General features: G+C 41.7%; 1 pseudogene; it reads right to left on the bottom strand.

Moving 5' to 3' along the window:
- Positions 1-3,344, bottom strand: part of LOC101568416 — a 16,789-nt pseudogene extending 13,445 nt beyond the window's left edge.
- Between the last annotated feature and the right edge of the window lie 9,350 nt (positions 3,345-12,694).

Below are 12,694 nucleotides of genomic sequence, written 5' to 3'. Positions count from 1 at the left end.
GCTGCCAAATAGTGTAGAAAGCAGATGGCACAAAATACAGAAACTATGAGTGAGACTTAAAAAGAGCTTTTAGTTACAGAAATGGAAAGAAAATGTGGCATAATTCAAAACAAATGTTTTAGTAAATTCCTGATTCAATGAGCTGGGATGTTAGTATGGTTGTGAATTATGAAATGAAACTCCTCCTGTAGAATGTTGGACAAAGGAAACATTCTATAAAGATAGAGCTAAAGGCTTTTCAAACATAGTAATATCAACTGGTAATACGCTAGGTAAACTTACACCTGTGATTTTATTTGCATTCTTTCTAGCAGTCACTTACTTGTTTGTTTTTTTTCATGTACTATTTTAAAATCCATTCAAATAACATATGCATCCCATATGGAAAATCTAAAGTTGTTAGTCTGTACTATTAATTTAATTTGACATCAAATCTCTTTCATATCAGTGATTCTTTCTAAAGAAAGGCAATTATATAAGAAACACATTTCTATATTTACATGTATAATTTGATACAAGAAAATCTCAATTAATTGGAATTTTATATTTTAATTTATTTGATTTCTTGTTACCTAAATATTAATCAGAAAACTCTTTATTTCTCACTAATAAATATTTTAAAGTAAATTGTTATACTTTTTACTCTTAGTATTTTCATATAGAAATTCAATTTATTTTTTAAGGATTAAATAATTTTATGTTATTTTTAATATTAATTATTATAACAAAAGTGCTATAAATGGTCTAAATCTGCAGTATTTGTTTTTTATTTTAAAAATAAATTTTTCTGGGCATGGTGGAACAAACCTGTAATCCTAGCTACTTGGGAAGCTAAAACAGGATCATAAGCTTGAGTCCAACCTAGAAAACATACCAAGGGATAACTTAAAAACAAAGGAACACGAAAAACTGATCAATAGCTCTTAGATGAAGCAAAAAACCCTAAGATTAATTGGCAATAGTAAAAAATCAGACGAGAACACAAATAACCTTAAACATCTGTTTACTGAAATTAAATCTGAAAACTTCTCAAATAAGGAGAAAAAAATTAATATACAAATAAGTCAGTCATATAGAACCCAATTAACCACAATCAGAAAAGAATATTTCCCCAGCACATCATAGTTAAAATCCTGGAAATCCAACACAACAACAGAATCTTAAAAATGGTTAGAGACAAGCAACGCATCCCTTATAAGGAGAAACCCATTAGAATTACCACTGAATTCTCAGCACAAACTATAAAGGCCAAGAGAACTTACAGTGAAGTGTTTCAGTCCTTAAAGAAAACAGTTTCCAACCCAGACTGATATAGCCAGCAAAATTATCTTTAAAAATTGATGGAAAAATAAAACATTTTCATAATAAAGAGCACTAAAGAAATTCATGACCATCAAACCAGTACTTCAAAAATTTTTAAGGATATCCTAGAAAGATAATGAAGCTAACAATCTCAAAAGACCTAGTATAATGAATATACTAGGTAATGTGAGCACTCAAGTATATAGGAAAGATAGGGAATCAGCAACAGGAAAATAAGACAAGGACAGGAATAAGTCAATAACAGTCAGTAATAATTCTCAATGTAAATTATCTCAATTCCTCAACCAAAAGACACAAACTGGCAGAATAGGTCAAGAAACAAAATCCAACTATATGCTGTATAGAAGAAACATTTATCCCACAAACTCACACACTGAAAATCAATGGATGGAAAACAACATTCAGTGCAACAGGAACCTGAAAAATAATGTAGAGGTAATTATCCTATATTCAGACAAAGTGAGCTTCAAACCAACAGTGATCAAACAAGACAAAGAAGATCAGTACATATTTGTTACAGAAACAATCCAATAGAAAGAGGAAACAATTATTAACATATATACACTGAACAACAGTGCACCCAAACTTCATAAAATGTACTACTGGAATAATAGATGACAGACACAAGAACGGTTATATTGGGGAACCTCAGTACCACACTATCACAAATAGATCAAGTTGATAAAATAATATTGAGTTTAAAAAAGCCTTTGAACAAATGAACTTAGCAGCTATCTATAGAATGTTTCATCCAGCAACAGAACACATATTCTTAATAGTACATGGAGCTTTCTCCAAGACAGACTATATACTAGCCAATAAAGCAAGCTTAAGTAAATGTAAAAAAGAATTAAAGTTGTACCCTATACATTATCAAATCAAAGTGTAATGAAATCAGTGACAAAAGAAAACACCAATATTGTGTGAATCCTTGGAAACTAAACAATATATTATTAGATAAACAATGTGTTACAGAAAAAAATCAAGGGAGAAATAAGACAGTTTCTATGAGATTTATGAGACAAGAAGCAGCACTTACTAAAAAGTGTATAGCTGTGAATGCCCACATAACAAAAATAAAGTAATTCCAAATGAATAACCTGATGATGTACTTCACAGCCCTAAAAAACAAGAAGACTCTATACTCAAAGCTAGTACAAGAAAAGAAATTTTAAAGGTCAGAACAGAAATCAATGAAATTGACTAAAAAGAAAATACAAAGAACCAATGAGTTGAGGAATTGGTTCTTCAAAAGAATCAACAAAATGGACAAACTCTTGGCCAATATAGCCAGAAAAACAAGAGCAAAGACTCAAATCAATCTAATTAGAAGCAAAAATAGTAAAATTCCAATGGACACCACTGAAATTCAATTATTAGTAACTACTCTTCATACCTATATACCAATAAATTGGAGAATTCAGAAGAGGATAGACTTTTATTTTTTAATTTTAATTTTAATTTATTTATTTTTTTCTAGCTACACATTTATTCAATGGAAAATAAAGTCCTCCAACTTTACTGTGGTGGCTGACCATGTCCACGACCAAATCCGCCTCTAAACTGGAATTCAGTGGCTGAACTGGCCTTGGCCTTCTTGTTGGTACCAGAGGGCATGGCGCTGCGTCAGTAGGCATCTCTGTCGGCCTCCCCATGTGTGAGCCCTATGGGCTGCTCGCCCTCCGCACCTTTGGTCTGGGGTCTGCCAGTCTCAGGCCGGCTGCGGTGCAGAGTAGCAGGAACAATCTCGGGGAGTGGGGTACGGGGAGGTGGAGGTAGTCACAGAGATACTGGATGCCCTTGTTGGTAAGGTACCAGTAGAAGTGTCTCCAGGCAAACTGTTCCTTCACATGGCCTCAGGGCTTGAGAGACTGCATGGCTTTCATGACGTGAAGGTTGGGCACATTCTTGTCTGCCAGCTCTGGGTGCTTGGGCATGTGGATGTCTTTCTTGGCCACCAGCACCCCCTCCTTGAAAAGGAGCTCATAAATGGTGATTCGGTTCTTCTTGGGTATCGACATTGCAATGACTATATGGTCCAAGGCCGAGGACTAGATTTTTAGATACATATGAATTACCAAAACTGAACCAGGATTTATTAGTTTTGAACCAAGAAAATTAAAAAACCCTGACTAATCCAGTAACAGGCAATGAAATTGAAGCAGTAATACAAAAGCTACTAAGAAAAGCCCAAGTCCAGATGGATTTACAGTTGAATTCTACAAAAACTTCAGGGAAGATCTAATACCTACACTCCTCAAATTCTGCAACAAAATTGAAAGGAGTACTCCCAGAGTCATTCCTGGAAGTTACCACTATCCTGATTTTAAAACTAAACAAGGATTCAAGCAAAACAGAGAACTATAGATCGATCTCTTCAATGAGCATAGATGAAAAAATTCTCAACAAGATACTGTCAAACAGACTGCAACAAATCAACAAAAAGATTATGTATCATGACTAAATAGACTAAATCTCAGGTTTGCAGGATGGCTCAACATATGCAAATCAATAAATGTGACACATCAAATGAAAATCAAGGACAAAAATCACATGATCATTTCAAATGACACAGAAAAGGCTTTTGAAAAACTCCAAATCTTTTCATGATAAAACCCCTGAAGAAAATATGTATATAGTACTTTATCTTAATCTGATAAAACCTCCATTTATGACATACTTACTGTCAACATCACATTAAATGGGGAAAGCTGAAAACTTTTCCTCTAAGATCAGGAGAAGAAAACCATTCCACTATCACCAATCCTGTTCAATACTGTATTCCCAACATTAGCCAGAGCAAAGAACAAAGACCAACAAATAAAGGGATATGTGATGGGTTTCTGCCCGTATAAAACTCGCCCAAGGTAATCATGGCATTGATCCAACATGGCGCTGGGTCCCAGAAAAATGACTACATGTCCTTCCTATGCTAATTTCTGTGTTCTTCTAATCCAAAAATAAACTTCCCGCTTCCTTTTGGCAGGTGTGCCAGCAAGCTTCCAATCCTCTTTCAACACAATGCTTTGCTGACCAATGTAAACTCCACCTCTAGTCCAACGCAATAAAATCTCATTCCACAGTTTTCTCCTGCGAGGGTCCTTGCAGTCTCCAGCAGCTCTTCCATGCTGGCAATAAAGGCTTTCTTTTTACCTCTGTCAGTGTCTCTCCACAGCGCCAAAACCCGTACGTTTTGGTGCCACAACTGAGATTGATTGGGGTGTGCAGCTCCTGGGGACTGCTCAGTTTGAGCTCCCCCAACAATGAGCTGCCCCCCGCCTTCTCCACTCTCTGTCTTTGCCATTGCCAGCCTCTATCCATCACTGATCTGCTCTGCCTCTCACAGGTTAGCCACTCTGCACTTGGGGAGCTCCTGCCACTTTCTCTCTCTCTCTAAAAATTGTCAGCTCCAGTCAGGACTCCTTCATGTCCTCTGAGATGCCCCTCCGTCCCCTAGGTGATGACCAGCAGGGCTGTGGACATGTCTCTCTCTATCACACCTCAATGAGGGGGACAATCCTCCTAGTGGTTCTGGCCGGCTTATGCTTTCGGCTTACCTTTAATTTGATCACTATGGGAAGCATTCCTTCACAACACCAAAAACACACTCCACTCAGGTGTCTTTTAAAAATCTTAAACACCCTACATCTCTGAGACCAAAGCAACTGATTTTTTTACTGTCAGATGGCCTGGCCTCAATACAAACTTGATAATAACAACCACTGGCCAGAGGAGGAAACTTTCAATTTCAGTGTCCTCTGTGATTTAGACAACTTTTTGCTACCACAATGGCAAATGGTCAGCAATCCCATGTGTGCAAGCCTTTTTACCCTCCATGCATGTCCCTCCCTCATTCAGGCATGGGGAGTGGTCCAAATTTTCTTGATTTGCTCCACATCACCACAGCCCCATCTAATCTCCCTCTCTATATCCCTCTGGACCTCTTGACAAAATCCCTTCTGCTTTTTCTCTTCTTCCACCATATCCACAAGAACCCTCTCAGTGGGTCACTTCCATCCTGTCTCCTCCTTTGTTGCCATTTTTTCTTCCAGCACACTGCATCCAATCTCACTGCTCCCACCTCCCACCATCTTCTCACCAACAGTTGCCATTTTCTATTCAGCTGCCACTACCTCAGCCCCAATTCCTCTTTCCTCTCCATGAGGTGGCTGGTCCTAAGAGGCCAGTTCACATTCATATCCCTTTTACCCTCTCTGACCTATCTCAGATCTGTGATAGAATAGGATCCTTCTCTGCAGATCCCTGTAATTATATAAAAGAGTTAACAATTTGTGATTACTTCCTATGATTTACGTTATAAGGATCTCTGTATCACTTTTCATCCACCCTCCCCCCTCAACAAAAACCTCAGCTGTAGGAAGCAGCCCAAGTGGAGGCTAACCACAGACATTAGGCCAACTGAGACCATCCTGCTGGGGCTGTAGCAGTACCAAATGCAGACCCCCACTGGGATTAGCAGGGAAACAATGGCTCATAGCACATGGCTATTATGGTTGGTTGCATTATAGTGGATCTAAACAAAATTTCCCATAAACAGACCAATTGTCAAAAACATCATGAACACACTCATCCTAATGATAAAAACCCTACCGAATTTCTTTCCCACCTTACTGATACCCTAACCAAATACACTAACGTGGATCCCCAATCCTCTGAGAGAATAACACTCATTAACTTCCATTTCATCTCCCAATCTTCCCCTGACATTCAGGCCAAATTAAAAAAGACAGAGCTTGGTTCTCAAGCCCCATAGGGAGATCTCCTTAATCTTTCCTTCCATGTCTTCAATAATAAACAACAAAAACAAGATGAACAGCAACACGCCAAACTTAAATGGCAACTTTTGGCTGTAGCACTTGGGGTTCCTGAAAAAGTTAAGTCAAAACAAAATGGTGCCACTTGAGTCCCTCCCAACATGTTTTAAGTGGGGCAAAGAAGGGCATTTGACATAAGCCTTCTCCAACCCAGGGCCACCACCAGGACCTTGTCCCATCTTCACTTTCGAGGATCCCTCGAAGTCCAACCACCCTGTCTACCAGCACGTGGGTAGGTCATCTATCTAACTTCCTTCCCTCACAGGAGATCCCATCGCAGCCACCAGACTCATTGCTAGTTGACCTTCTTGGTCTCCCCGCTGAAGAGGATTGACGAGGCTCAGAATCCATGGCTCCCATCATGTTATCTTTTTGAGAACCCCGAGTCTCACTGGATATCTCAGATAAAACACTCTTTTCTTGTTGAAAATATAGTGTTCTTTCTGAATTTTCAGGCCTTGGCCTCTGATCTCTGATCTCTGATCTCTACCATGGGAGCTGATGACCAACCTACACAAGCCCTCCAGACAGCACACATGCCCTGCTAATTCCAAACCCTGTTCTTCACCCATAATTTCCTTGTTACTTGCCTCATGTCCTTCTTGGGTAAGGGATCTCCTCCAAAAGCTCAACTTTTTTTTCACCTTCTCTCTTCCCATATAACTCATTCTTGAAACTCAACCACTGTGTATTGCCAGTCTTTTTTTCCTCTGCTTCTCTCTCTTGTCAGTCCCATAGTTTGGAACATCTCTAGTCCCACCTGTGCTACCCACAGTTCCCCTGTACTAATTCACCTTAGGGATCCTTCAGCCTTTTCCTGTGTTCCCCAATATCCAAGAGCCCCCAAATACCAAAAGGAACTCAAACCTATAATCCAATGCCTCTTAGCCAATGACTTTCTGAGGACTGCCCATTCACCTTACAATACCCTATTCTCCCTGTATTCAAACCCAATGGCTCCTACTCTTTTGTTCAGGATTGTGGCACTATCAACAATGTGGCAACACCGATTCACCCAGTGGTACCAAACCCTAACATTATGCTTTCTCATATTCTCCCACTTCGTGGTCTTAGACTTTGAAGATGCATTCTTCACGATTCCCTATACCCCCATTATAAGGATCTCTTCACTTTCATGTGGACAGACCCAGAAACCCTCTGGTCTTTATAGCTCACCTAGACAGTCCTACCACAGGGGTTCAGAGATAGTCCTCACATCTTTAACCAAGCTCTTGCTACTGACCTCATTACTCTCCACCTCTAACCCAGTATCATATGTAGATTATCTCCTTCTGTTTCTCATCCCATACACTAGCCATAAAACATATGGCTACCCTCAACTTTTTCTCAAGTTGTAGATATAGAGTTTGCCCCATCAAAGCTCAGATAGCCTCACCAAAAGTCAAACATTTAGGACTTACCCTCATTCCTGCCACTCACTTGATCATTGCCAATCATAAAGCCCTCCTTCATAATTCCAAGTGTAGCTGGGGAGATGGCTCAGTGAAATAAGTGCTTCCCTGGCAAGCGCAAGGACCTGAGTTCAATCCCCAGTTCTGCCATAATTCCAAGTGCAGCTATGAAACAAGCAGTTCTATCCTTTTTTGGTCTAGCTAACTTCTTTCACCTTTGGATTCCTAAATTTGCAACCCTAGGCCAAGCCCTATATAAAGTGTTCAGAGGCTCTTTGTCAAAGTCCCTTGACTCCACCATTCTTGTACACTCCTCATTTTACAAAATAAAGGAGACTCTCTTAAAAGCCCCGGTCCTCATTCTCCTAAACTGGACCCAACCTATATACCTATATACCACCTGTCAGAATCATAACGCCTTGTGAGTTCTAGGACACAGAAAGGGACCTTCCTTAAAGTGGTAGAACACCTTTCAGAACAGTAAGACCACACAGTATATGGATAGCCCCCTTCTGAAAACACACCTCACAAAACTCTTTGGGCCCTTGCCACAGCAGCATTAACACAGGAAGCAAAAAAGTTCACTTTAGGACAGTCAATCACAGTACACTCAGCCGGTTGCTTTAATGAGCTCTTTTTTTTTTGCTCCGAATGCCTTCAGGGCAGGTTTGGCTGGCTGGAGTTGTGGGGATCGAGCTACAGGAGGTTGACAGCTTTGTGGAAGCAGCCACTTAAAGAACTGAGCTAGGGCCAGGCCCCCGACTATAACACAGTTGCTCAGCCCTTTCTTCTTAAGGGCCACAATGGGACCCAGCTGTGTCAGGCCTGACATCCCCAGGTGTATCTCATTCTCTCCACATTAGGATTTCAGTTTCTAAGGGTGAATCATTGGTGGAGAAATTCCTGAGAGGGTCTACGCCCTTGGCGAAGGGGGGCCTCCTAAACCTTTTCCCCTAGACAGCCCCCAACAGGACTTCTGTTTCCCAATTCAACTGGAAAACGCATTCATGAATACATCACCAGCAGGCGAGTCTCCTCAGAAATAGTTTCATGGAAAATTCTTCCATCGAGTTCCATGTAGAGAACAAGTGGAGATGGATTTTTTTTAATTTTCTTAAAAATTAAAAAAATAATAATTTTTTAAAATTTTTAAAAAATTAATTTTCATGGGCCAGGGAGATGGCTCGGTGGAATAAGCACTTCCCTGGCAAGGGCAAGGGCCTGAGTTTAATGCCTGGTTCAGCCAAAAAAATAAATTATTTTTAATTTAATTGTGGTAAGGCTCAAGGAACAGGGATTCGAAACACAGCCTCCTAAATCTCAGTGCTCTGACTCAATAGGCTCGGCAAGAACTCAGGTCACGGGCACACAAGAATTCCAAAGGCTCTTTCTCTCCCCTTCACTGCTACGGGACCCGATTCACCAGTCTAGTGAAGGCATTCACCGTTCCATGTAGACATGACGGTTTTGACTCTATGATACGAGAACAAGAGATCAGAGGAGAAAGTCCAGCTAAATGCTAGGCCTTTTCAGAAGCTGGGCCTTCCTAAGGCTGCTCCAGTCTCCTGGCAAAAATTGAATTTCTGGTCCAAATTCCTGTGGCTACCTCACCAATTCACCATGTAATCCGCGCCCCGCCCCTGAGAAAATATTCTCCCTGAAGTTCCGGCCCCTCACTCCCAGTCCTTTCTAGAAAAAAATGGAATAAGGATTTTTTTTTTTTTTTTGCTCCAAATGCCTTCAGGGCAGGTTTGGCTGGCTGGAGTGTTGTGGGGATCGAACTACAGCAACCTGAGGCTGCCAGCTTTGTGGAAGCAGCCACTTAAAGAACTGAGCTAGGGCCAGGCCCCGGAAATGAGCTCTTTTTAATCAAGACACTCCCTGCCTTAATGACTCCTTTCCACTTACAACGGGTTCATTTGGTGGTCATACAGCACCCTTCCATCACTATCCCCACTAGCAGTCCCCTCAGCCTGGCTACCTCACTCCCCACCACTGAAGAGGACCCTCACCACAACTGCACTGAAGCTTTACAGATGACACCTTGCTCCCTCCCCCATATGAATAGCACTCCTGTCCCTATAGCCTCTGACACATGATTTATAGATGGCAGCTCAACACCATGGACACTCAAAAAAGAGCAGGATATACCATAGTCAGTAGATCTGGGGTAGTGGAGGCAAGTCCACTACCACCTGGGATATCTTCACAAAAGGCAGAACTTATTGCCCTCACAGTGGCCAAAGACAAAATTATAAATATCTATACTGACTCAAAATACACACTCAGTATCCTTCATTCCCATGCTGCCATCTGGCAAGAAAGGGGTCTAACTGGCACTCAAGGAATCCCCATCACTAACGCACTCCTCATCCTCAAACTTCTAGAGGCAGCACAGCTCCAAAAATGGTAGCAGTCATTCACTGCAAGGGACACCAAACACCATCAGATCCTATTTCTCAGGGCAACACCTTCGCTGACACATAGGCCTCATTAGCAGCACAATAGCCATACCATTCTCACCTTCTCCCACTTGTCCCAAACACCCTGCCTTCACCCAAATACTCCTCCAAACAGCTACTCCACAAACCTAACTACACGCACAACTCTTAAGGATGGATTTTCCAAGGATCAAAACTTCTCCCAGGTCAACAAGCCTTCATCATCATTACTAACTTACACAGCTGCTTTCATGTAGGCACCCAGGCTCTATTCTAAACTTCTAACTCCAATCCCTACCCATCCCTTCCTAAAAGTCTTATTCACCACGTCCCCCATAATTGTCATCTCTGCGCCAAACCCTCTCTTCAGGAACGCTTACCTCCTCCTTTCCCAAACCATCAACTTCATGGACACACTCCAGGTTAAGACTGGCAGATTTTACACGTGTGTCTCATTGTAAGATCCATCAATATCTTCTTACCTTTCTCTGCACTTTCTCGGAATGGAAAGAGGGCTTTCCTAAGAAATTACAGACATAGTCTCTAAAATTCTTATACAAGATCTGATTCCCTAGTTTGGCTTACCCCAGTCTATCCAGTTTGTCAATGGACCAACTTTTATCTCTCAGATTACCCAACAGGAATATTCAAGTCTAAACACCACTTGGCATTTACAAATGGTGGTAACTCACAATCCTCAGGAAAAGTAGAAAGGGCAGACAGTCTTCTGAAAACACACTTCACAAAACTCATCCTAGAGTTACACCTACCCTGGCTCAACTCCTTTGAGCTCATGTATGGCAGACCCTTCCTGCTTTACAACGTTCTTGCTTCACAAAACCACCGTCTCCCCCATCACCGACTGTACGCCAATCCTCTCCTTTCTTGCGATGACACACCCATCTCTGTCTCTCACAACCACTATACAACCCAGAGCCAGACCTCTCTATAACTCCTGGAGACCTAACATATCCGAAATCTTTGAAGCCTGTAGGACTGCAGCCCATAGTCATCCTTACCACACCAACAGCAAGAAAGGTTTCTGGCTCTCCATCTGGTTTCACATCACCCAGGTTAACAGTGTCCTGACACTTCTCCACCCCAAGCTCTCACCCCCACAGTGGTCATCACATCTCCTGTCCCCCACCCACCTTTGCTGCATCAAAACCAAAACCCCTAACCATCTTCCAGACTAAGATCACTATCTTATATAACATACACTGCTAATCCTGTCTGGTGTCTGGCCCCTTTTTCCTACTGACCCTTTTGTTCTCTGCCAGGCTCTGAGCTGTGTCTTCAAAGACTTACAGGGCCCACAGAAGATTGTCCTCTTATTTTTATATTGGGTGACAGTCCTGGAACTCTCCACTCTCAGTTGCCTGTCCTAGACTTTTCATAACACAAAACTACAAAAAGCACTTTTCACAGCACTCTAAACCATGATTATACCTCATTTCCAGGGCTTATTTTCCTCCCTGTTTTCTCAATAGCAGTTAAGTTCACCTTTAAGCTTATTTGTGTAGTAACACAAAATTACTAAGCTCCTCACCCTTCACAGGAGGTAACCATCGCCCTCTCTCTCTTCTCTTCCCTTATTGTTCACTCATTCCATCAGGATTTCTTTTTGTTGACCCACTTCATAACTTCTGTCAGACTCCTTCCCAGTCAAACTCACAGTGCGGCCTCACCCTTCCCCCTCCCCTGATTTTATCTCTGTCCTGCTTGTACTCCTACATGTCACGACATTCTGAGTACTTCTGTTCCTGCTGGGGTTGCAAGAATACAGGGATTTATGATTCAGGCAACTTCTGGACTGACAAAGACCCACACATCTCCCTCAACATGACAAGTATATCACCTAATAATTTCAGTACTTAAGAGAGTAAATCTCACCATTGAAAACAAAAACCCATTATGATATCTGGGAAACTAGGGCCCAATGGGAACTCTGTATTTATGGCTCTAGAGTGGAACCTAGACCCTTTATCAAACTCTTTCCTGTTTTGGTACCAAACACACCTCTTCTCAAGCCACTTACATCAATGCCCACTGTTTCTTCACCTCTTCTTCTTGGACTATACTCCAACTCCTAAATAATATCTTCTGGTTTATCCATAACTTCAGCCTAACCTTTGGTACGAAGGTCTATATATGTCCTACCCTATAACCTTAAATGTCTTTTTCCTCCCAGCCAATCCTGAAGGGAAAAATAGTGTCCCCCTATGCTCAGCCACCTGACATAACTGGCTTAATAAGCTCTCTTGCATCCACCCGCCAAATCTCCCTGGGTCTACCGTTGGGGTGGGAAATCTAAGCTTCTGTGCACGCTTCCTCCTGGGTCCCAACACCTCAACTCTCACCTGTCCTCCCCATGGACAGTTTTTTGTTTGTGGCCACGGGCATTTTACCTGTCACCCATCCACCTGGCAGGGCTCCTGCACTCTGGCTGTTGTCACTCTACAAGTCTCCCTGGCCACGGAGGGTCAGATCATAATAGGACTTCAAACCATACTTCAACAGCACAAATGATCTTGCCAGAGAGTAGCCGTGGTCCCGATTCTGGTGGACTTAGGTCTCTTTTCAGCCATTAGTATGGGAGCTGGGGGTATTGGAACAGCAGCTCACTTCTACTCCTGGTTATCTACTATTTTAGTTTTTGTTGTTGTTGTTGTTGTTGGGACAA

This window comes from Octodon degus, unplaced genomic scaffold (genome assembly GCF_000260255.1).
Source record: "Octodon degus isolate 3935 unplaced genomic scaffold, OctDeg1.0 scaffold00048, whole genome shotgun sequence".
NCBI lineage: Eukaryota > Metazoa > Chordata > Mammalia > Rodentia > Octodontidae > Octodon > Octodon degus.
The sequence above is the reverse complement of the archived record's forward strand: the minus strand, read 5'-3'. Positions and strand labels throughout refer to the sequence as shown.